This window comes from Vulpes vulpes, chromosome 4, assembly GCF_048418805.1.
Source record: "Vulpes vulpes isolate BD-2025 chromosome 4, VulVul3, whole genome shotgun sequence".
NCBI lineage: Eukaryota > Metazoa > Chordata > Mammalia > Carnivora > Canidae > Vulpes > Vulpes vulpes.
In genome coordinates, this window is record NC_132783.1 from 20,245,504 (window position 1) to 20,272,523 (window position 27,020).

The 27,020-nt window shown below is 39.4% G+C and overlaps 2 long non-coding RNA genes across 2 annotated transcripts; both read right to left on the reverse strand.

Annotated features, from left to right (window-relative positions):
- Positions 1–10,199: 10,199 nt before the first annotated feature.
- On the reverse strand, positions 10,200–11,429 carry LOC140598505 (uncharacterized). The gene is made up of 2 exons (XR_012000944.1): positions 10,420–11,429; positions 10,200–10,258 (listed from the first exon to the last, which is right to left on the reverse strand). It is a non-coding gene; the product is annotated as an uncharacterized lncRNA (long non-coding RNA).
- Positions 11,430–19,320: 7,891 nt separating this feature from the next.
- On the reverse strand, positions 19,321–23,030 carry LOC140598507 (uncharacterized). The gene is made up of 2 exons (XR_012000945.1): positions 19,727–23,030; positions 19,321–19,576 (listed from the first exon to the last, which is right to left on the reverse strand). It is a non-coding gene; the product is annotated as an uncharacterized lncRNA (long non-coding RNA).
- Positions 23,031–27,020: the final 3,990 nt, after the last annotated feature.

Sequence of the window (27,020 nt, forward strand, 5' to 3'; positions counted from 1 at the left end):
GTTCTCTGGTGAAATTTAACAGATTACCAGCTCTTTCCTGAGCACCTTAGTTGTCATTATTTTGTCATTTGTGTCTGAGAATTCCAACATCTGAATCAGCACTGAGTCTACTTCTACTGCTGTTTTTTGCTCTTAGCTGTATCTCTTGCCGTGTCTATTAACATCTTATGAAGTCGGAGACTTAATTAATATGAAAAACTCTCAGAGCTCTAGATGATACATTATCTTCAGCCTGTAGTCAGCATATGGACGTATCATCTTAGTACAAGTCAGGTCAAGCTCGATCAAGGCTGAGTTTAGTGCTTTTAAGTCCTGGTGTATTTCTGCTTCTCCCTTACTCCTGTGGTTACTTGTTTTCAGAAGTCCTACATGAAATTCTTGGGAATTTGTAAGGGGCCCTACTCAGTGGCAAGCCCTGTGTGCCATCCTGGTGCTGGAGCTGCCCACTGCTGCAGGGCCCCAGCCCTCTGGCCTGCATGGCCTCGGGGTCGCTGGGTTCCTGGAGGAGGCAGCAGTGCTCCCTTGCCCAAGTCTCACTTGCAGGGAGATCTTGTTACTCAGGCATGGCGGGCTTAGCATCCTTGGCGTCTGGGTTGCACCTACCAGTCTTCAGAAATGTGGAGAAACTCCATTTATGGTCTCCGTCCCTTAGCAGCCATCCTGCTCAGCTTCTCAGCTATTCCCTCTCATCTTAGAAATGGATGTTTGCTTGTCATGAAGAGCGACGTGTGGCACCAAGTCTTCCCCTGTGAGCATCTCTTCTCCTGCCATAATCACCTTTCAAGCACACACTTACTTGCTAATTTTTCATTGCCTTTAAATAGATGGTTGATTTTTATTGTCTGCTTGTTTGAATAATTTCTAGTTTTTTCCTTAGTTTTTTGCTTCGTTTTGAGAGGATATTATATAGATTGCTATGAGCTAGTCCGTCATTACCGGGAAAATGAAAATTTACCTATTATTTTTTTTAATCTCTTGAAAATAATTCAACATGACATTTTCTCCTCTTTTTATCACTTGCATTTGCTGTATCAAAGTCATGCACTTCATGTTTCCTCTCTGCTCCATGTCCGAGGAGATCCCTCAACCTGTGTTACCCACACTCCCTTGCTGCCTGGCTTCCTAGTGGGTTTGGGGGGAAGAGAGTCCAAGCATGGCAGCTGAGAGGCTGAAGCATTTGTTACCTTTCTTCATGGAAGGAAGCATTCTCACCCTTTGGCCTCAGGTTCTGTGTAAAGGCTACTCTCACACGGGTCTAGCTTCCGTTTGGCTAGACCACCATCCTGCTTTGCCCTTTCCATGTACTTTGGGCCTAAGGGTAGGTGGTGGGGTTTCTTGCTTTTGCTGGAAATGTGGTATTTAACTTGACCTTGGTTATTCCCTTAATAGCCCCTTAGTTATGTTTCTTTCAGTTAATCTTTTGAATATGCCATCTGCTCTGCTTGGACCTTGACTGATACATATTCACATTCTTCATTAGGGTAATGAGAGGGGCTTTTGGGGATTTGTAGCTAGGATGGTTCAGATTTTGCCCCAAACTATGGACCTTTTAACGAATGTAGCCTTGCATTCAACAGAGTCAAACCTAAAAGAACAAATAGTGATAATTTCATAAAAAGAACTCTCCAAATGCACGTGTACACTAATGTAATTTGTGCACCTACAAAACACAAGATTAAAAAACAAAATGTTAGTTATGAAGTAGAACAAGATACATAGAGTTGTTAAGTAAGATTCCAGCTGGCAATGTACTACAAAGGTAAGCCAGTAATTAAAATGCATTGGGCTGGACAAAAATGGGGTAGACAAAGCTCAACTGGCTTTAGTATGTCAGTGTCACTGACTTTGAGTATTTTTCATTACTATAATGATTAGTCTAAGATTTGCAGTTCTTCCCTTGACATGCTGACCTTTTCACACTGATTCTTTCTACCTGCTGCTAAGATGCAAAATCAATATAATCAAACAAGCAAATCACTTGATACTGAAATTGCCTGATAATAGAGAAGAAAATCTTATTACCCAGTGTCCTTGGATGTGCTTATGCATCTATAAAGACAGGCCCAGAGACCTACCTTGAAGGAGACCTGTTACACTCCCACATCCAACATATGACCTTAGTATTTAAAGGTGTGCTGTTGAACAGAATCCAGTGGGCGGACATGCCTGCTGATGTTTGATGCCGTCTCCCCTTGATGATATCCTATGGTATTTCTTTCTCTTTTACTTTTATGGTAGTTTTGTTAGCTTTCCTCCCATCCCCATTTCTATCCTGTTTTTCTGCACCTCACCTGACATAGAGCTCGTCGAAACCAGATATGTAATGGAAGGGTTTTAAGGAGGTGATTCAAAGGGATTGTGGACCCTGGTCGTTTTTCTTCCCTTCCCATCCTTCCACTCCTTTGGGAGACATGCTGGTCATTTGAAGTATTAACAGCAGCCCCTTCAGCCTTTGTGGGTTTTTTTCTGCCAGAGTCCTGGATCTTGTTCACAAAAACCCAAAGCAAGTTGCTTCCTTAGGGGGGTTACCCTGACACAATTCCTTAAATCATAGTTTGTCAGTAGTCATCCATGTATCAGTTAGATTTAATATACTACTAATTAATCTGTATAAAAAAACTAACTGTAGTACTTGTAAAATTTGTAAAACTTTGTTTTTAGAGCACCTTGCTCTGTTTGGAAAGTTTTGACTATTAAATTTTACTCCCTGAGAAAGAAAATCCCATAGGGAGTTCTATGATTCAGGTATTTGCTGGAAATGATATTTTATTTAGCTGTGCTATGTGTTCATCATTGTCAAGAGTGGCAAAGCATATATGCTGATTTAAGGGCACAGTGCATTTCCTTTTGAATATTTTATCAAAGTTAAGTTTCTTAGTTACTTTTTTTAAAAAGTGGTAATGTATTTTATAATCCATTGTTTTGAATCTAGGAATCAAACTGGTAACAGGACAATATAAAGAATCTACAACACGTTTTTCCCTTTGGAAGCAATCTTCATATAACTCATCTATAATAAGGATATTACATATTCTCCAAATGTAATGCATTCACGTTAACTGGTGATAAATTGAGATGTTCATTCTTAATGTCTGGTTGGAAACTAGTCCCAAATTTTAAAAATTGCTGTTTAAGGAAATAAATCTTCTATAGAAAAATGTATTTTTATAGCATACTTGTAATTCATTCCATGAATGGGGCAGATGGGGCTAGTTGTAATCATCAACTCAACTAAGTGCCTTTTATTTGCTGAGATTGGGTCTCATGTCTATAATATAAAAATGTGTTCTAACACATTTGTTAGTTGTTTGTCTCAACTTTTAGTGGAAAAAAAGGTGATCGGTGTTGGGTTTAAATTATGAAAACATTTCAGACTTAAACTGCAATTGAAAAATATATTCTTTTTTTAAACTTTATTTTTTAGAGCAATGTAAGCTTCACAGCAGGACTGGGAGGATCATGGAGATTTTCCACACATTGCCCACTGACACACACACGTGGCCTCCTGCATTATCAGCATCACTCACTAGGTAGTGCATTTGTTACCAATGATGAATCTACATTGAACATCAAAATCACCCAGAGTCCAGAATTAACCTCGAGGTTAGTGCTTGCTGTTGTGCATTCCGTGGGCTTAGACAATCATATAATGACACTTATCCATCATTCTAAAATCATATAGAGTAGTTCCACTGCCCTAAACATGTGCTCTGTACATTTATCCTTTCTTCTGCCACTGTTGACATTTTTACTATTTCCATATTTTTACTTTTTCCAGAATATCATTTAGTCATAATCACGCAGTCTATAGTCTTTTCAACTGGTGTCATTCACTTCGTAATATGTACTTAGGGTCTCTCTGTGTCTTTTCATGGCTTGAAAGCTGATTTCCTCTTAGCACTGAATAAAATTCCCTTGTCAGATGTACCATAGTTATTTTTCCATTTACCTACTGAAGAAGAATAAAAAAATTAAAAAATGATGGATATCTTGGTTGTTACCAAGTTTTGGCAATTATGACTTAAAGATCTATGTGTATGTTTTTGTGTGGACACATTTAAAACTTTTCTGAGTAAATGCCAGGAAGAGTGGTTGCTGGATCAAATGGTGCGTTTAGTTTTATAAGAACCTGTCAAATTGCTTTCCAATATGGCTAGACCATTTTGCATCTCATCAGCAGTGTATGAGCGTGTTCCCATTGCTTCACATCTTCACCAGCAATTAGTGTTGCCAGTGTTCCAGATTTTAGGAATTCTACTAGGTATTTTGTGGTATCTTCTGCATTTTTCTGTGGGCATATAATGTGGACTATTTTTCATATGCTTGTTTTATATCTGTATATATTTTAAGGTCTTTGGCCCATTATTTAATTGGTTGCAAATATTTTCTCCTGGTCTATACCTTGTCTTCTAATTCCCTTGACATTGAATTTCATTGAGCAAAAGCTTTTCATTTTAATGAAGTTCAGCTTATCAATTATTTCTTTCATGGGTTGTGTCTTGTGTTATATCAAAAAGGCATCACCATACCCAAGATTATGTAGGTGTTCTCCTATATTGTCTTCTAGTTCTATGACCCAGTTTTTTCTTTAAGAATTATTCTAACCACATATTTTATATAACCACTTTTTAAAAATATACCATTTATATAAGAGAAAAATGAATGACACAGTGTTTTTATATTAGATTATATTTAGATTTTTTGACTGTATAAATGGCCAGTTTCTTATAAGATAAAATATATTTGCACATCATTCTGAAAAATGGCTATTATAACTATTTTTAAATGAAAAAAAAAGATCTCATCTAATACAGTAAATTCTGTAGTACCATTGATACCACTGATAGAATCATCTTCATTTGGGGAAATAATTACTAATAATTCATAATCTTGTGTTGGAATAGCTCTCTTAGAAAAAGGATTATTTAACTATTTTATTAAAGGTTTCCTGGTCAAATGATGAGAGACTCTTTAACTCTGGGAAACAAACTGAGTGTTGCTGAAGGAAAGTGGGTGGGGAGGATAGGGTAACTGGGTGATGGGGATTAAGGAGGGCATGGGATGTGATGAGCATTGGGTGTTATACTAGATGTTGCAAATTTAATTTATTTATTTTTAAGATTTTATTTATTTATTTACTGAGAGAGAGAGAGAATGAGCAGAGGGAAGAGGCAGAGAGTGAGAAGCAGGCTCCTTGCTTGAGCAGGAATCCCTGATGTCGGGCTCAATCCCAGCGTCCCAGGATCATGACCTGAGCCCACCCAGACACTCCAGCAAATTGAATTCAAATTTAAAAAATCAAATAAAAGTTTCCTGGAATTTTGTGCTATGTTTTAGAAACTCCTCCTCCTGACTCCCTATCAATGGATTCACTTATTCACCCAGAAAATATTTACTCAGTACTTTCATAGACACAACAGGGGTTAATGGATATTTGTATTATGGATAAATGATTAAATAGAATGCAAATAAGACTGACATGCATTCTTTCTTTGACAAATATTTACCTCTCAACTTTTAATTTTTAGCTCACTGATCCTTCATTGATGAAGTCTTTCATTTATTTAGCACTTACACTGGAATCTCGACCTGTAAGTTTTAGATACTAGATTTATATAAATAAGAGATAAGTATCCATTCTGCATATGGGTATTTTTTAAACAAAACAAAATTTTGAAAAGACAATCTTGTGCCCAAATCCTTTTCTAACCTAAAAGGGGGGGAGCAAATATGGTGGCAGGAGTTTATGGAACATCTCTTATTTCTTTCTATTTGTTTGTTTTCTCTGAGAAATGGAGAAGAATAAGAAGTCATAGACTCAGTAAGGATCGGTGAGGATGCATTATTAATTTGAGAAGAGGTCTGGCCTAGTCTTCCAGGAATGCAGAAGAGTGAACAGAATAGGAAAAATATATTGGGTGCCATTAAAGTCCTACTTGTGGTGAGACTCAAATGATCACAGAACTCACATGGTATGTGTTTTTCTTTAGCTGCATGAAACTTTGTGAGTTCAGATCCCAAGGAGGAGGAAATTTGTTTTAAACTAAGATTGTGATTATTCAAGCAAATGCTCTGAAGGGAGCATTGCATAACGGAGTTACAGGTACATGCCTGAAAGAAATTAAACCTTCCATGGAATTTAAGCTAGTAATATTGAAAAGGAAGGCACAAGGATGAGGTCATAAAGAACATCGAAAATGCAGTAGAAATGATGGACCGAAAGTCCAAGTGGGTCTGTGGCATTTTTGGAATTAGAGTACTAGAAGAAGTAAGCTGGAAAGATAGGAGCTGGTGATTGGTGAGCTGGGTTCTTAAGGCAGTGGAAATTAGTAATTACAAACATAGGCATGATTATGTGAGTAGCTGAAGCATGCTGAGAGCCAAATCCACTGGAGAGAAGGACATGGAGTCACTGAGTGAGACACCAGGATCAAAAGTCATCAATGTAGATAATAAAATTATCAAGGATTTTGATAAGAATTGTGGTGTAAGTCTTCAAGGAATAAGAGGAAACACAAAGGAGTAATAAAAGGCTTATAAGTAGGGAGGAATATAGTGAGTGCAATACATATGGGTAATTCCTCAAGATTATTGTAAAAAACATGAAATTTTAGAAAGGAGGAGGGAGAGAGCCTGGTCACAGCAATGATTACAGGTCTTGTTACAATTCCTGAGCCTCCAGAGGAACAACTATGCCCCCACCCCCACCCACCTCTCCCCACCTCTTGCCTTCTGCGTTCCAGGCATTTGTGGGAAGAGGGCAATGGAGGACATAGCCTTCAATTGACAGGACTTTAGGGGAAGCGATGTCCTCAGTGGGGAGACACTTTCAAGTAGGGAAAAATATTGATAAGAACTTTGGGGTAGCAGTTAGAGATACAGGCAGGTTTAGCAAACCCTGATTGTGAATTCTGAACATCACTGTGCAACAGTGTCAGGATATAGACGTAGGAGTATCACCTAACAGAACGGGAATTTAAGACTGATGTTAACATATTTGGGGATTAGATCCGAGAAAGTCATTATGCAAATGTGAGAAATGAGGAAGATTTGTTTAATGCTGCAACATGCTCTGTTTGTGAGAAATAAATTTTTTCTTTTTTTAATAAATTAATTTTTATTGGTGTTCAACTTACCAACATACAGAAAAACACCCAGTGCTCATCCCGTCAAGTGTCCCCCTCAGTGCCCGTCACCCATTCACCCCCACCCCCCGCCCTCCTCCCCTTCCACCACCCCTAGTTCATTTCCCAGAGTTAGGAGTCTTTATGTTCTGTATCCCTTTCTGATATTTCCTACCCATTTCTTCTCCTTTGCCTTCTACTCCCTTTCACTATTATCTATATTCCTCAAAAGAATGAGAACATATTATTTTTGTTCTTCTCTGACTTAATTCACTCAGCATAATACCCTCCAGTTCCATCCATGTTGAAGCAAATGGTGGGTATTTGTCGTTTCTAATGGCTGAGTAATATTCCATTGTATACATAGACCACATCTTCTTTATCCATTCATCTTTCGATGGAGACCGAGCTCCTTCCACAGTTTGGCTATTGTGGACATTGCTGCTAGAAATATCAGGGTGCAGGTGTCCTGGCGTTTCATTGCATCTGAATCTTTAGGGTAAATCCCCAACAGTGCAATTGCTGGGTCGTAGGGCAGGTCTATTTTTAACACTTTGAGGAACTCCACACAGTTTCCAGAGTGGCTGCACCAGTACATATTCCCACCAACAGTGTAAGAGGGTTCCCTTTTCTCCGCATCCTCTCCAACATTTGTTGTTTCCTGCCTTGTTAATTTTCCCCATTCTCACTGGTGTGAGGTGGGATCTCATTGTGGTTTTGATTTGTATTTCCCTGATGGCAAGTGATGCAGAGCACTTTCTCATGTGCATGTTGGCCATGTCCATGTCTTCCTCTGTGAGATTTCTCTTCATGTCTTTTGCCCATTTCATGATTGGATTGTTTGTTTCTTTGGTGTTGAGTTTAAGAAGTTCTTTATAGATCTTGGAAACTAGCCCTTTATCTGATACGTCATTTGCAAATATCTTCTCCCACTCTGTAGGTTGTCTTTTAGTTTTGTTGACTGTATCCATTGCTGTGCAAAAGCTTCTTATCTTGATGAAGTCCCAATAGTTCATTTTTGCTTTTGTTTCTTTTGCCTTTGTGGATGTATCTTGCAAGAAGTTACTGTGGCCAAGTTCGAAAAGGGTGTTGCCTGTGTTCTCCTCTAGGATTTTGATGGAATCTTGTCTCCATTTAGATCTTTCATCCATTTTGAGTTTATCTTTGTGTATGGTGCAAGAGAGTGGTCTAGTTTCATTCTTCTGCATGTGGATCTCCAATTTTCTCAACACCATTTATTGAAGAGACTGTCTTTCTTCCAATGGATAGTCTTTCCTATTTTATCGAATATTAGTTGACCATAAAGTTGAGGGTCCACTTCTGGATTCTCTATTCTGTTCCATTGATCTATGTGTCTGTTTTTGTGCCGATACCACACTGTCCTGATGACCACAGCTTTGTAGTACAACCTGAAATCTGGCATTGTTATGCCCCCAGCTATGGTTCTCGTTTTTAAAATTCCCCTGGCTATTCGGGGTCTTTTCTGATTCCACACAAATCTGAAAATAATTTGTTCTAACTCTCTGAGGAAAGTCCATGGTACTTTGATAGGGATTGCATTAAACGTGTAAATTGCCCTGGGTAGCATTGACATTTTCACAATGTTAATTCTGCCAATCCATGAGCATGGACTATTTTTCCATCTCTTTGTGTCTTCCTCAATTTCTTTCAGAAGTGTTCTATAGTTTTTAGGGTATAGATCTTTTACCTCTTTGGTTAGGTTTATTCCTAGATATCTTATGATTTTGGGTGCAATTGTAAATGGGATTGACTCCTTAATTTCTCTTTCTTCAGTCTCATTATAAGTGGATAGAAATGCCATTGATTTCTGGGCATTGATTTTGTATCCTGCCACGCTACCAAATTCCTGTATGAGTTCTAACAATCTTGGGGTGGAGGCTTTTGGGTTTTCTGTGTAGATTATCATGTCATCGGTGAAGAGGGAGAGTTTGACTTCTTCTTTGCCATTTGAATGCCTTTAATATCTTTTTGTTGTCTGATTGCTGAGGCGAGGACTTCCAGTACTATGTTGAATAGCAGTGGTGAGAGTGGACATCCCTGTCTTGTTCCTGATCTTAGGGGAAAGGCTCCCAGTGCTTCCCCATGGAGAATGATATTTGCTGTGGGCTTTTCGTAGATGGCTTTTAAGATGTCGAGGAAAGTTCCCTCTATCTCAACACTCTGAAGTGTTTTGATCAGGAATGGATGCTGTATTTTGTCAAATGCTTCCTCTGCATCTAATGAGAGGGTCATATGGTTCTTGGTTTTTCTCTTGCTGATATGATGAGTCACACTGATTGTTTTACGAGTGTTGAACCAGCCTTGTGTCCCAGGGATAAATCCTACTTGGTCATGGTGAATAATTTTCTTAATGTGTTGTTGGATCCTATTGGCTAGTATCTTCTTGAGAATTTTTGCATCCATGTTCATCAGGGATATTGGTCTATAATTCTCCTTTTTGGTGGGGTATTTATCTGGTTTCGGAATTAAGGTGATGTTGGCCTCATAGAACAAATTTGGAAGTACTCCATCTCTTTCTATCTTTCCAAACAGCTTTAGTAGAATAGGTATGGTTTCTTTTTTAAATGTTTGATACAATTCCCCAGGGAAGCCATCTTGCCCTGGACTTTTGTGTCTTGGAAGGTTTGTGATGACTGCTTCAATTTCCTCCCTGGTTATTGGCCTGTTCAGATTTGCTATTTCTTCCTGTTCCAGTTCTGGTAGTTTATGGCTTTCCATGCAGGGATCCCAATGTGGGACTCGATCCTGGGTCTCCACGATCAGGCCCTGGCCAAAGGCAGAGGCTAAACTGCTGAGCCACCCAGGGTGCCCTATTCATTTGTTTCTAATAGTGATTAAGAAAAAATCATTTTAAGATACATTGAGTACCACGTGCCAATTCAAAGTTACCATTGATGTTTTTTTTTAAATTTCCAACTGATCTAGATACTGAAAAAGGAATCTGACAATATTCAGTTACCTGGCAAATAAAATACATATACATAAAATATACATAAAATATATATTACAAATAGAGACAGTCATATATATCAAAGGAAAGGCTAATTATCTAACTTTCTAAAAGTGAATTCCACATCATCAATTTGCCCAATGCAGTAACATCTTGTGGAGGCCTGTAAATGCAGCAAAAAGAAGTTTATTAGTTAATGGTGTCATTTCTGCATCTAGAGAACACTATGCTATCGGTGATCTAATTATTAATATTAAATTTAAACTAGAATATTAAAATTAAGTTAGAACTTTCATGTTATATGACAGGGAACTACAAACAAACCTTAAATGAATTTCCAAAACCCTGGTCCAGAAAGAGAAAAAAGAACAGGCAACTGAGAGGTTCAAAGAATTGAGAGAATCATCATGTGTACCTAAATCCAAAAAATAAATCATTTTAGTAACAAACTACTTGCAAAGCTCTTCCTTTGGACTGATAATCGATTCAAAAAAGTAAAGTACAGGAGAATGTTGATCTGTATCTCTGAATGACACACAAAAATCATGGTGGCTTACAGTTTTATTAGATTCAACATTTTGGTAGTAACATCTCATAGAGAATTCAGATTTACAGGCAAATTTGCACATACAAGAGCTTCTCTGAATGTCCTAGTTGTTAGGGTTTTTCAAACAAACTTAGGAAATGAAGATAAACAAGCCCAGAAAAATGTAGTAAGTAACCTGGCTGGAATGATTCAACAGGAAAACTGGAGATAGTGCCTTATGGTAGAGCTGCTACAGAGTATTCTCTTGAGGCGGGTGCTCTGCCAAAATCCTAATGCACCACAATGACCGTTTCTGAATTCATAAAGTATGGAAGGGTCGCCATATAGTGTTATATCCAACTGTCATGAAGTTTGAATGATTACCTGTATGCATATAGTCTTTAAAAATTACTATCATCAGTGTCATTACCTCTTTCCTTACTAGTAACCTACTCTTACCTCGCTAGAGTGTCTTAGCTGATTGGGAAGTTCCAACACAGGAATCAGTACATAGTGATGGAATCAGCCCCTATGCCAAAATAAAAACTCAGGTCTAGAGAAGAATAAGGAGAAAGACTGGACGATGGGCTTTAGAACTAGACTAGGAACTGACACTACTCTCTTACTTTCTGCCTATGTAGATATCCTTCCTTATCCCATGGGCCTCAATTTCCTCATCCATAAAGCAGAAAATAGAAAACTTATTTATGCCTTGGATCGTACTGCTATTTTCCAATAAGTGGCTAAGAACACATAAAAGAAACAACAATACCTCACATTGATATAGCACTTGGCAATTGTCTAAAAATATCACGTATTTTATCAGGCTTTCACCTTCTGAGAGATGGATGAAAAAGTCAAGTGCATTTCCAAGTACACTGGGTGGAGAGACTCTGCCTTGGAATCAGATAGACCTGACTTGGGATTCTGGTATACAACTTATTAGCAATGTATCCTCAGGAAAGGTTATCTTAACTTCATTTATTACCTTATCTACAAAATAGGATCAATAGCACCTACCTAAAAGAGTAATTCTGGATTAAAAAATTCAAAAAATATCAGGAAGGGAGACAGAACATAAAGACTCCTAACCCTGGGAAACGAACTAGGGGTGGTGGAAGGGGAGGAGGGCGGGGGGTGGGGGGATATGGGTGACGGGCACTGAGGGGGACACTTGACGGGATGAGCACTGGGTGTTTTTCTGTATGTTGGTAAATTGAACACCAATAAAAATTAATTTATTAAAAAAATTTCAAAAAAATCTGGGTCCATCTCCCAGAAGAACACCTCCAAGCTGTGCACATTTTACCAATGGGAGAGTTGAGACAAAGTGATGATAAACAATTGTAAAGCTCACACTTAGCAAATCCTAGAGCCAGCCTATAACTAGAACCATGAGAAGAACAGGCGTAGTGAACTCAGGAGTGAAATAGAATGAGTTAATCTATATATAGCTTTCAATTTTCCTGGATAAAACATTTCTTAAAGGAGGCTAAAACAACCCAATGCGTTTGACAGCTGAATGGAATTTGTCCTCATATATTTCTTTTATTTCTTATGCTTACTTTTCAATGACTCACAAAACAATTTCCTTTCTTTGGCCAGACACCTATTATTAACTATGCTACCTCAATGTTATGTGCAGGAAGAAAACTTATATTCTGTTATGTACATCTGATATTAATATACTCATGAAATAGCCACTTATATGTCATATACAAAGTAAGAACACTTAATTAGGAGACAAGATTGTTCTTCTGGCTTTGGCTTTCCCATTTGGGCCCTTTCACCTTGGGCGAGTCTCATCATCTTTGAAACTCTTTCACTTAATCTGTAAAATGGTGTAGGTAGACTTTGTAATCTCATCCCTTTCAGAACTAGATTCAATCACAGGTGAAATAACATCTTTCCCAAGAGCTTTAATGACGTTAAAGAGAAATGCATATACAGGATGATGTGATCATTGCTGCCCCTCTCAGACCTCACCCTTTGAAAAGGACAGTTGGTATGGAATTAAGAAACACACTTAAGTGGGATATGACAGTGAAAAACTGGAATACACAATCTTGGAAGATTGGGGGAGGGGACTTCTCTGAAATTACACAGGATAATGTAAGCCACCATTTGATAAGCTTTTACCAATGGAACTGCTTCTGTATTGTGGCAATAGCTAGGACCAAATAAACTCACAATGCCTTCCAGTCTAATTCTTTCTGATTCCATCACTATCACAAAACATTTACTCCTGGATATCTAGATGTATCTACTTTTCAAACTTCCTATCTCCTTCCAACATCCAGCATCACTCACAAATCTCCAATTTCTCTGACAACTTGCCCACTGTCCCTTTTCAAGTACCATACCCCACTAAGATTTCATGTTCTCATGCATTTGAGGTTCAGTTCTGCTATTTCAAAACAGCAAATGTAACTATCTCTTGTTTTGTAAGGAAATATAGTCCCCACTGTGCACAAGTAAATATAACTCTAGAAAAGGCCATGCGTGATTTGGTATTTCAGCTGCACCTGTCTGTGACTTAACTTGGTTTCTCTTTACTTGCTGGGAGACTGTTGTCCACATGCGGATGCTGTTAAAAAAAAAAAACAACATGACTATGAAATTGGCAAAGGCATAATTTAGTGTATTGAAATGGTAGTAGATAGCGTCAGATTATCCAGCCAAATTGACTAATGACTAATCAATACAATAGGAAATAGTCTTCAAAATTCCTAAAGTTACAAACTGAAACTATACCAGTATGGACGAAAAAAGTTTGAACTCCCGCTCAATTATCAATAGAAGTAGGAGACAAGTGATAAAGGTGGAGAAAATAAAATATAATGAAGTAGGAAGTAAGAATTCCATATGTAATGTCCTTTCACTTAATTCTTCCTTACAAAGATCCTAATTCAATCTCAACCTGTATATTAACATCAGTTCTACAGAGTTCAAAATATAAAGCTGAAAAATATCAGGAAAAAATTATTTCCACAGTAAAATTCACAAAATATATCCTTAATACTCCTCTAACAAAACAAAAAATCTTTAAAATGAACACTGGGTGTTTTCTGTATGTTGGCAAATTGAACACCAATAAAAAATAAATTTATTATTAAAACCTAAAAAAAGACCTGACTGTAACAGAGCATTGCATTCCTATTTATTTACTCCCATCCCAGGAGGGGGCACTGTACCAAGTTGTGATCTAGCCCAGAGTGGTGTGTGTGTATGAGGTGTGTACTGTATCAGGCTTGACCAAATGACTTGTACTGACACATGAAATGTGACTGGAAGCAAAGTGAATCATGTCCAAGAGAATGCTTTAAGAGTCGTCATGTTTGGGGGACTGTTCTTTCCCTTCTGCCAGAAAAATGCATGTCTCTTGTAAGTGTTGTTCCCTTACACATCAAGTGGAACCAAATGCTGGAAAGAGTCACAGCCTCCTGTACCCCACACTTGCATGGACAAGAGCTAAATCTTTGTTGCTAGAAACCGCTAAGACTTTAAGGTTATTTGTTTGAGCAGTCTTCTTGGCAAAAGTTGACTGATACAATGACTTAAGCAAAATAATACTTTTTAAATTATTCCCTTGGTAAAAATGAAGCATCTTTTAATCAAGGAAATTTATGTGAAGCAGAAAAATGACAGGTGTATTCAAAAGAGTGAACTGTGCAAAATAAGTTAATTTCATATTTACGGCACACTCATCGGGTCCTATTAAAAAGTGAAGTTTCATTTTTTTTTTATTTTATTTATGATAGTCATAGAGAGAGAGAGAGAGGCGCAGAGACACAGGCAGAGGGAGAAGCAGGCTCCATACACCGGGAGCCCGATGTGGGATTCGATCCCGGGTCTCCAGGATCGCGCCCTGGGACAAAGGCAGGCGCCGAACCGCTGCGCCACCCAGGGATCCCAAAAGTGAAGTTTCAAACAAATGTAAATGTTTCTTTTCTTTTCTTTTAAAAAAGATTTATTTATTTATTTGTGAGAGAGAAAACAATGGAGGGGAAGAGGGAGAGCAAGAAGGAGAGAAGCAGATTCCCTGCTGAGTGTGGAATCCTACTCAGGGCTGGATCCCACAATCCATGAGATCATTACCTGAGGTGAAATCAGGAGTCAAATTCTTCACCAACTGAGCCATCCAGGTGACACTAAAATGGTCTCTGATGGTTTCTAATCACAGCTAATAATCAGCCACACAGCAAGGAAACAATTTAATAGGATTCCTAGGAATGGGATACTATATTAGACAAAAAAACTAAGTCCATAAATAAAAAACAACAACCACAAATCACTAACATATATGCTATGTTTCTCTGAGGGGCTCAGGCAAAGACAGTAATCTTTAAAGTATCTTACAAAAAAAAAATCTGACATGGAAAAAAAGTCAACAGAAAAGACAAGAAGAATAAAAAGAAAAATCTGTTACACAGAAAACATGTGATCTGATCCTAGGAAACAGGTACTCTTCACAGGAAAAAAAGGTATACCTCAACTATTTTACTTAGATAAATTACCAATCTCGACAGGCCAAGAAACTTTAGAATAAGATTATGTCACAGAGAACAGAGTGGCTATTTTATAGACAAGCAATTAGAGAACATATTGTGTTCCCAGAGCATTTTTGCTCTATTTTACATCAGAAGTTTTTTAACTGACCTCCACTTAACTCATTCCCAGATTTACCTGACACTGCATCAAGTCAGCTGAATGACGTCCAAAGCAAAGTCTTCTCAGTTGGCAGCCTGCTCTCTGCTTTACGGGCACACCTCTGTCCTCAGCCCTTGACTAGCATGCTTGTGTCGCGAGAGTCCCTTGTGTGTGTTCCCACATATGTTTATGACACTTGTACAAGATATTTTAATCGATAACTTAACCAAATATTACATAAACCAAAGATATACGAGTAAGAAAAAAATTCATTTGTTTTTAAGAAAATCAGCTGTATATTTTTAAAAAACACTCAAAGGAAAAAAAAAACTCAAAGGTAAATCTGTAAAAAGAACTGTCAAGTTACAGAATGAAAAAAAAGAGGAAAAAAACAAAAAAAGTTACAGAACGAAAGCAATTATAAAAGATGGAGGAAAATCATAAGTCTGGAAGGAGTTTATACTCCACTTGCTTTACAAGAAGGAGGCTTTACTCATATTACTTTAAAAATAGCAAAACTGAATACTATAAGGAGTGGTTATAAAAAATATATATGGTTGCAAACTCTAGTGAGAAAACCTATGCTCAGAATCAAGAAGGCTTTGGTCATAAATTTTATTTTTTTTAAAAAGATTTTGTTTATTTATTCATGAGATAGAGACAGAGACAGAGACACAGGCAGAGGGAGATGTAGGCTCCATGCAGGGAGCCCGACGTGGGACTGGATCCCGGGTCTCCACTATCACGCCCTGGGCTAAAGGTGGGACTAAACTGCTGAGCCACCCAGGCTGCCCATAGTTTTAAAAATTAAAGAATCAATGTGTTCTCATTCATTTAGGGAATATAAATAATAGTGAAAGGGAATATAAGGGAAGGGAGAAGTAATGTGTGGGAAATATCAGAAAGGGAGACAGAACATAAAGACTCCTAACTCTGGGAAATGAACTAGGGGTGATGGAAGGGGAGGAGGGTGGGAGGTGGGGGTGAATGGGTGACGGGCACTGAGGGGGGCACTTGACGGCATGAGCACTGGGTGTTATTCTGTATGTTGGTAAATTGAACACCAATAAAAAATAAATTTATTATTTTAAAAAAGAATCAATGTATACTTACAAAACTTAAACTAAAATTAAATGGTTGAAATATCAGTTCTATTTTCCCTGCTAGCACAAACTTTTTCTATTACCTGACCACGTACCAGTCCATATCACATCAGAAAAGAGAATTTCAACCAAATTATTATATAACCAAGTTTGAGCAACAGATTCCCCACACATGCCTCCCTAACCAACTTTGCTATCCCTATCAAAGTATTTCCCACCCTGATCTGTATTTATTTAGATGCATCCCCCAACTGGGCTGCAAACTCCATGGGGGAAGGGGTTATATCCTCAAATTACATATAAATTATCATTCCCCAAATATATATTATTCTCAATGGCAGGAGACTTCACAAACACAGATTTCTCCTTCCCCTTGCCTCCTCCCTTCCCCAAAGATTCCTTGCTCCCAGAGGGCACGCAATACATCATATTCATCTATGTAGAAATCTCAGTACCTGACACAAAACCTTGCTCACTGAGGGCCAGACACAAAGAACCCAATGGACTAAAAACTAAGAAAAATAACTGGCATTTTCCTGTAAATTAATAAGATGATAAAGGCAAGAATGTCATTCAGGAAAGTGGAACTTGCTAGAAACAGGACTGAGGAATCAAGTTCCCATTCCCAACAAATTCTTAAGAAATCAAAAGTTAACCAATAATTGAGAGTATTTTAACCGACTGGAAATAAGAGGACAGAGTAGATAAGCAGATGTGCTTCCTGGAAAGAGAACCAGAATCAGGCCAAGCACACTCCACTCACATACCAAAAGTCAATTCAAAAACCTATGAGAGAAACCGAGTGTTCATTCAATGCATTTATTGTAGCACATCATGTGCACCATCCTGCAGGACCCCCCCACCCCCCCACCACTCACAAGAAAGTCAATACCAGTTTCTGCTCTGTAGGACTTGACATGCTTTTGGTGGAAACAGAATAGGAACTGGTTAAATTACCATAAAAAGTAAAAGGGGCCAAGACAATTGCATGGAGAGCAGCAGCTATGGAAGTCTCAGAGGCAGTTTCACAACAGTGTTTGAGATTCACTCTGAACCTTGAAAACTAGGAAAGTTTGGGACAAGACAAGATTGAGAGGGAGTGGGTTTATTAAAATAGGGCAAACAATGTCAGCAAAGTCACAGTATTACCAAGCGTAGCTTAGATTATGGTAAGCAACAAACCTAGCTAGAACACTGGGTATTGCAGACAAGTTGTAGAAAAGGAGACTGAAAGAGCAGCTTCGATGTGTGGAGTGACTGAAAAGTCAGGCACAGATTCAACATGCCCTGCCTTTGGCTCAGCTCGTGATCCTGGAGTCCGGGGATCCAGCCCTGCATCAGGTTCTTTGCTCAGTAGGGAGCTTGCTTCTCCCTCGGCCTTTACCTGCCTTCATGTTCTCTCTCTCTTGCTGTTTCTAATAAATAAAAAAAATCTTTTAAAAAAATCTAAATATGCCTTGTCAATTGCAGCATTTGAAGAAAATTATAAGGCAACCACCTCACCCTAATGAAATAGAAAAAAAAAAAAGACTAAAAAGTAGAAATCTATAATAAATTTTGTTCATTTGATCAATATGATGGTATATTTTATGTATCAACCTGACTGAATCATAGGGTGTCAGATATCTGGTCAAACATTATTCTGAGTGTATCCATGAGAATATATTCAAATGAGATTAAGATGTGAATTCATTGACTGACTATAGGAACTTGCTAGCCACAACATGGGTGGGCCTCATCCAATCAGCTCAAGGCCCAAACAGAACAAAAGACTAACCCTCCCCTGAGAATTCCTCCTGCCTGACTGCCTCCAAACTGGGACATTAGCTTTCTTCTGCCTTTGGACCTAAGTTGAAACACTGGTTGTGTCTCGAGCTTGAGAGTCTTTGACCTGAGCTATACCCTCAGTTCTCCTGGTTCTTAGGCCTTCAGACTCAAACTAGTACAGCACCAGCTCCCTTTGGTCTCCAGCTTGCTGGCTTACCCTGAGGATCTCAGAACTTGTCAGCCTCCATAACCACCTTAGCCAATTCTTACAGTGAGATATATAAAAAGCGTATAAGCTGCAAAAAAATAGAACAAAAAAATGAGTGGCTAGGAGATGGTTTCAGTGAAGTCAAGGAAGAGAGTGCTTTAAGAGGGAGGTATCTGTCATCTGTCAACAACCCCTAATGCCACTGGGCAGATCAGCAGAAGGAGCTCCAAAAAGCCTGCAGTGCTTTAGTGACACAAAGTGCATGGTGGCCTGAGAGAGTCACTAGAAAGCTCAGGGCAGAAGCCATCTCAGTGCGGGCAGAGGAGCACATTGGAGGTGAGAAAACTGGAGACCTAGAATATCCAAGCAAAGAGGGGATCCCTGACGAAAGGGGATGTAGAATCAAGAGGGAACAATTTTGAAAAGAAAAAGTCTGAATGTTTAAAATCAATGACAATGATCATCAGTGTCAGAGGGTGAATATCAAATGAAGAGAGGGGATGCTCTACGTCCTAAGTGTTCATCAGAGGGGGTACACAGGCTTGTTCTTCAGAAAGAGGAGGGGACAGACACTTCTCTATGCCGGGAGGACGAAAACAGAACGAGTGCACCGATGAGTGAGTGTGAGTGTGTGCTGTCAGGAGCTGATGTGTCAGTGTTATTTACATTATCTTTCCAGTTGTTTACTGACATTCTAGGGTTAAAATTACCATAGGGTTTCCTATGGGATTCAGATGGTGTCAACAGAATTAAAAATCTTACGTGTGGCAAGGTACAAAGTATTTCAAGGGATTATTAAATGTCACTTTTGTGTACAATATGGCATTGGGTTTATTAAAATAGGGCAAACAATGTCAGCAAAGTCACAGTATTACCAAGCGTAGCTTAGATTATGGTAAGCAACAAACCTAGCTAGAACACTGGGTGTTCTACCATGAATGGGTCCTACCATGAATTGAAACAAAGCAAAATATATTTATAAAAGTTTAATATAGCATATAAATACCCAATAATGTGCATTTAAATTTAATAGAGAAAAAAATGAAGAAAGATCAGGAAAGCTGTTTACAAGCACACTACATTCCAAAGTCTACAAATGGGCCCATGGAACTAAGTCGCGGAGGGAAAGCTCTCCAAAGCCTGCTTGGTTCCATGCTGTTGCTAGAGGAAGAGTCAGGGAAACTGTCAGCAAGAATGACCATGCTCCTTTTTCTTTGCTTTTCCTTTCTGAAAAACAAAAAGAATGGGAGGGAGGGAGGGAGGGAGGGAGTGAGGAAGGAAGGAAGGAAGGAAGGAAGGAAGGAAGGAAGGAAGGAAGGAAGGAAGGAGAAAGAAAGAAGGAAAGCAAACCGATAGACAGACAGACATGTAACCCACCCCTAACTGTGCACAGCCATACATCACAGGACTTAGTTCACCAAAGGGAAAGACACAAGGAAATGTCGCTGTCATCTCTGCCCACTGAGATGAATTAAATCAATCGCCCATTCAATCCCGCCTGAAGGAGGCAGCTGAGCTGGGGCGGGACCCTGAGGCTGTGTGTCCTGCCCCTGAACAAGGGGCCTGGGACGTGGCCTGGGCGCTGCTGCTCCTGCTGGCGCTGCTCCAGGCGCCTGTGGACAGCGCGCGCCTGCACGGATCTCTGCATGCAGAGAATTCGATGCCTCAGGAAACCACCAACAGGGAATGTCACCTCTGTGACCTCCAGCTCTAGGAGCCAGGCCACCAGCAGCTCCGGGAACCCGCTGACCAACCGCCATCTCCATCTCCAAGACGCGTGGCTACAGCCAGAATCCCAGCAGCTGGGGGCTGGGCCAACAGGATCTCCAGCAGCTCAGGGTCCCAGAACACAACCCAGGCGACACTGGCCTCGGAGACCATCCCCACGACAGTTCAGCCGCGGCCTTTTCTTATCAGTCACAATCACACCAGCTATTAGCTCTAAAGGAAATCCAGGATCCAGAGTGGATACTGGCAGCTCTCTGGGCGGTATTGTGCTGACACTGGGTGTCCCGTCGGTTCCTTACATCGGAGGCAGAAGGTATTATTCCAGAAGAGGCGTTCGATCACGAACCATTGGTGAACATGATGCCATCATCTAAGGAGGTCCAGGACCAGTGGAAGAAGACGGATACAGCCCTGTCAGATCATTTCGGTGATTCGGCCATGCACATAATATACAATGTGCTATATAAACATGTGGAGCGTCCTCCTGGTTCCTAAAGGGAAAACGGGTTTGGTTTGGGTTTTCTAAAGGAGTATTTGGAACATAGAGTTAATGCAATGGTTATAGTCACTTTTAAGAAATACACAGTAAGACAAGGCCTGCCCTTTCCTTGTATGGCACTGGTCACAGCAGGGGAGTGATCGGCAGACATGGTCCCCCATGGGTGCTGTGCCCTCCCCGCATACAAATAAGGCCCTCAGGATGCTGACAGAAACACCACACAGCAAAAATTATAGGAGTTCACCAGCTCGCAAGCATAACTTTAAAGCGTTGTGCCGGGTGCACTGCCCCCAGGGCCCAGTCAAACTAGCAATGATATCTGGGCTTTGCCCTGCTAGGGAGAGCCTGAACTTTCAATGAGAGGTAATCTAAGTATTTTTTTCCTCTGTGTATTTCACTAAATTGGAACACTGAACAGTGTTTTAAAGATTTGGTTAGGTTTTTGCTGATGTGAGACTAGTGTCACTACCAGAAATCGCTCTATTTCATATGGAACAGTTATTTTCTGTTTAGTGAATATTTTTAAGAGGTGTAAAGCTTTCTGCTCCTAGAATCGCTGAACGTCCTGTAAACTTCCCTAACCTAAGTTCCTCCTGTGATTTCCAAACCCACCCCACAAGCTAAGGCTGTGCCAGTCCATCCAGGGGCCGTAGGGCAGCACTACCTACACAACCCCTCAGGCTCCCACCTACATACCAAATGCTGCATTTTTGTGCACTGTTGATTTTACTCAGATTGGGGACATAGCATTTTTATACTACAAAAGCTTTGGAGTACATTTTTAAGGCTTTTAAAGATAAGCTTTTATTATTCTTCAGGCCACTGGTCTCCTGGGGGCGGGCACATGGCTGTATTATGGTATTAGAGAAAGCCCCATGTTGTAGGGACCCCAGGGCCAGTCAATGTAGTTCCTGTTACAAGCAGCCAAAACTCGTTCATGTTTGGTGAAAAAATGGTACTTAATCTGACTATATGACCATCCGACAGAGTGTTGCTATCTTAGTAAATTTCTGCTAATCCAGAAATGCACTAATATGTCCTAATGTCCCTCGTCTGCACTGCAAAGGATTTAAATGTGACTTGTGATCAGCTTTTGTGTTTCAGAGGATGCTAGGAATTTCTATGTAAAAGCATCACGTCTACGCACTGTGCATTAAGGCCTAGTCTGCTGAGGACCAGGTAATGCCGCAGGCCTGAGATGTGTATTGTAGAAGGAATCCAAGAAAGCCTGGGTGGGCAGAGTTGGTAACAGACCACATACTTGCCTGGTAGGAACCCCCACCGTTTCCATTTCTTTGTAAAATGACGATGCGGGTGGGGGGTGTTTTCAATTTTACCTTTTTCATCTCTTGTGTTCTTTGTGCTTTCCGGCTTGAGGTCCATTAGAACCCCAGAGGCAGGGGATCCCTGGGTGGCGCATCGGTTTGGCGCCTGCCTTTGGCCCAGGGCGCGATCCTGGAGACCCGGGATCGAATCCCACGTTGGGCTCCCGGTGCATGGAGCCTGCTTCTCCCTCTGCCTGTGTCTCTGCCTCTCTCTCTATCTCTCTGTGACTATCATAAATAAATAAAAATTAAAAAAAAAAAGAACCCCGTAGGCAGCCGGATTCTGAGCACTCTGAGGATAGGGAACCACTTCATGTCCCTGAATACCTTTCCGGTGGCCTGAGGCCTGTCTTCTCCGTGTGGAAGCTGCATCGCTCACTTCCCAGGCCAACCACTGCTCCCCTAGTGCACATTTCACGGGCATAAACTCATTACCTAGTCCTGTTCACTGCGGCAAATACTCGCTTCTGTTCCCGCTGAGAAATGTATTCACTTGAAGATGCGTGAGAATCCAATCCAGGACTTTAGATAATCCAAAACATGAATCACTCCCATTCAGGTAAATGAGAGTTGACAATATATTCGTGAGAATTTTGTATTTTTAAGGAGAAAAATTTAAAGCAAATTCCTTTAACTCTTTTTTCCTTTTATTATAATGACCAGGTTTTGGTATTTAATTGTCACTGAGAACTATTTTTAGAATAAAATTTTGTTCTTCATCTAAAAATTAAAAAAAATAAAAAAGTAAATACCAACCTAAGAAATAATAGACACATCAGTCAGTTGATTATGCATTTAATTAAGAATAATAGTGTGTATAGTTTTGACATAATTCAGCCATGATAATAATATATTTAATTACTTTTTAGACTCTTGTTAAACAAACTCCCGGGATCCCTGGGTGGCGCAGCGGTTTAGCGCCTGCCTTTGGCCCAGGGCGCGATCCTGGAGACCCAGGATCGAATCCCACGTCGGGCTCCCAGTGCATGGAGCCTGCTTCTCCCTCTGCCTCTCTCTCTCTCTCTCTCTCTCTCTCTGTGACTATCATAAATAAATTAAAATAAAATAAAGTTTAAAAAAAAGAAAAAAAAAAAAACAAACTCCAAAAAAGAGAAGGCCACATTTTAGAACTCCTCTCCTTTTTTTAAATTTATTTTTTATTGGTGTTCAATTTGTAAACATACAGAATAACACCCAGACTCATCCTGTCAAGTGCTCACCTCAGTGCCTGCCACTCAGTCACCCCCACCCCACGCCCACCTCCCCTTCCACCACCCCTAGTTCGTTTCCCAGAGTTAGGAGTTAGAACTCCTCTTCTATTCAACTCTGTACCCTCTTGATGCAATAAAGCACCACAAACAGTGGCCTACAACTCAGTAACTTATCTTCCTTTTTCTTTTCTCCAAGCAGTCTTTTTTTTTTTTTTTTTTTTTTAGGCACAGGATTTCTTTTATTTTTGATTTTTTTAATAATAAATTTATTTTTTATTGGTGTTGAATTTGCCAACATACAGAATAACACCCAGTGCTCATCCCATCAAGTGCCCCCCTCAGTGCCTAGCACCCAGTCACCGCCCCCCCCCCCCCGCCCACCTCCCCTTCCACCACCCCTAGTTCATTTCCCAGAGTTAGGAGTCTTCATGTTCTGTCTCCCTTCCTGAGCAGTCTTTTTTGGATCATGTGAGATTTCCAAAGAGGGCTAAGGCACAATGAAGGATGACTAAAGTTCTAGGAAACATTTTTCCTAAGGTTCTAAGAAACATTTTTCTTAAGGTTCTGTGAGCTTGTTTCTCAAATTCTCATAATTTAATATACTTAGCTGAATACATCTTTATTGTGCAGGTTACATTCACTGAATTATATAAACTATAAATATAAATCATAAAAATTTATATTACAAGACAAATTTTAAACCTTCTTTTGAATATTTTATTAATTCAATGATGCAATGTAGAACTTCACATTTTATTTTGTATGGCTAAGTAGTGGCTGAATCTTTTATAAGTATCCACTCATGTTACTAGATGGAATACATTTTTCTTGAATAAAAATCTCCCTAGAAACACAACTTTCCTTCATAAAGAACTAAATCTAGCTAATTCAAGTGTTTTATGTTATGTGCATTAAATTAACTTCACTTTGCAGCTTATTGACTATTTTTATACCAATCATTAAGAAATAATCTAATACTCATCATAAAATATATCCCCAATTAAAAAAAAAAAAGGCATTTTCTTCTTTATCTTCCTACACAAAGAAATCCTGTCTGGAAACAAGCAATATGTATGTTTAATTTTAGTTGTCTAGATATTAGATTTAACACTTAAAAGTGTTATATTCTTTTAATTTCCTCTTGTGATAAGTGATGTATTCATGTTATTTGCCTTACTGAATCTAACTCGAATGCCTCTTCTTTTCATCATAGTTTTTAGCAACAAAAGATTGTAAACTTTCTCCTTTTTAGTTTTTACCATATCTCTTCTTAAACCTGTGTATTTAATGCAATGTGGATTAATTTTAGAATACTAATCTTTCATTATTACATTTGTTAAGCATAATTTGAAAGAACCCTGCAGCAAATACCATCTTCGCATGAACCTTAGTCATTTCACTGCTCTATATCCAGGTTTCTGAGTAGTCCAGACAGGACTGCCAGGTTCTTAGTCAATGGGGTATCTTAATCGAAGGCTCTGATTATCTGTGGTAATAACCATAAAAAGATCTATGACCTAACAACAAGATGCTGTTGGCCACACAGTTATGTGGCTCAGAGATAAGCTACTTACACAGTAGACCAAAATGTGTACACACATACCAGTACATACTCAGCAATCCCAGGGTAAAAATGTAACACTTTGCCAGACCAAATACTTCCATGCACATGAACAGCAGACCAGAGTTCAAGTGGAAGAATTTGCTTTCTGTGACTTCCAAGGAAAGAGACATAAGCTTTCTTCCGAATTGAAAAGGCACACTGGACGAGGTGTACTGCATCAGGAGAGAAACGAAAGGGAACAGAGGAGGCCAGATCACCCAGCATTCACTGAGCCCCGACTGCCAGGGTGGGCAGTGAGAAAATAAACATAGCTGTTCTGTGTTCCTCAGTTCAGTTCTTGAGGAACTCAGTTCAGTGACAAAAACACATATATAAGTAAATCATTTCTCTAAGTGGGCCCATGGATATATTACTCTAGATTTCTATTCTAGAGGTATTGGGAAAATCTTAAACAATTCTGCTTCAAATTCACTTAAAATGTTAAATTAGAAATTAAATAGAATTTAATTTTAAATTAGTAATAATAATAACTTTAAATATAAAATCGAAGACTCAGCACTTTTCCTCCCAAAGAAGAATTTCACAGAATTCCTTTTTTAAATTCTATTTCATACTTTCAGTATCACCAATCCTGTTAACAAAGGCCGCAGCGCAGTTAGGAAACAAACACTCTAGCTTCTCCTTGGTTGATGCCTCAGCGGTAGGCTTTACTGCCCTACAAATTATGAAGGTGTAGGCTCACTGAAATGATTTCTAAAGACCCTACCTACTAACATCCAGCATTCCCCATTCGGAAAGGTAGCTGACTGCAGGCACAAGGTTGACTAAGAAACAATCAGCTGGCACAAAACCTGCTTCTCTTAAAAAGCTGAAAGCGGTTTAGCATAATAATAATGATCTTAAACCTATCTCTAAAGCTGCCAAACCACCATATCTAATAAAGGTCTCTGCACAGCACAACAAGATATCTTCCCTACAGGACATTTCTTACATTTATAAAGTCCTAGCAACCTTTCCAAAGAGAAGACAGGCCACCCAGCCATAGCCAGTACGATGGCCCCGGTAAACAATATTCAAGTGGCCTAAGCGAACACATGCTTCCCTGTGCATCCAACTGAGGAGCCCAGGAACAGGGCACTAGGCTGCTGCTGTCTTCATTGGGAGTAGGCCCGTTAGGACTGTCATCCACATAGCACGTTGTTCCTTGAGTGGTGATTATTTACTTAAACGTCTTTGGCATGCTTGGGATTTATACCAGCTACCTTGAGATGTTAGAGAAATAAAACAGACTTTGCTCTGTTTTATATAGAAACAAAACTACAGAGACAAAAACTATACACATGGCAGAGTGGTGATAAAAATACTTGCTAACTTATATGGCACACATAGGGGCCAGGTGTTTTGCTTATGTTATCTTATTTAACTTAATCTTCACAAAATCCAATGAGGTAGGTATTATCATCATTAATTCACAACAGAAACAAGAGTTCCAAGATTATTTTTACCACTATGGAAACAGTGACTAGATTATCTTTTGAACTATAACATGTCCAGTGTTCTGTACAGGCCCTGGCCCACAGCAGATGCTCGAGGGCTATCAGTTGAATGAATGCATCAAGTGAAGTGTTCAGCCAACAAGGGTCAGAAATTAGGCATTTATTGCCTTTCTTAACAGAATCCAAACTGGGCTCAGTTTTGTACAGGCCCTGGCCCACAGCAGATGCTCGAGGGCTATCAGTTGAATGAATGCATCAAGTGAAGTGTTCAGCCAACAAGGGTCAGGGCCAGAAATTAGGCCTTTAAATTGCCTTTCTTAACAGAATCCAAACTGGGCTCAGTTCTGCATTCTTTCTACTTCTATATCAAGTGTTTGTTTTGTCCACTGACTCTAACTTTTCCTCATCCTCCAACAAAGCTAATTTCCCTCACCAAAGGGAAAAAGAGGCTAAAACACATATTGCCTACGCATTACTTTTGTATAAAAGAAAAGAAGGTGCAATGCCTTTGAATGAATTCAGGATGTTTTGAGAACTTAAAAATATCAAGGAACATGAGTTCTAAATAACTCTAAACTATGTATATTCTTAAATGAAACTGTTTGCAAATGTTCAGTAGTTTCAAAACTATCTAAATAGTAAATTCAGAAGCATGGAAGGCTTTTAAAATCTGTGTTTACTCTTTTGCAAATTAACTCTAAGGTATTAGAGCACAGAGGTTTACACGGTGGACAGGGAAGACAAATTACCTGGACTCAGTTCCTATCCAGCTACTCAATGGCTGTGTGGCTCAGGCAAGTTACTTAGATTCTGTATCAGCAACCTCACCTGACAGAGGAGGGGACAAT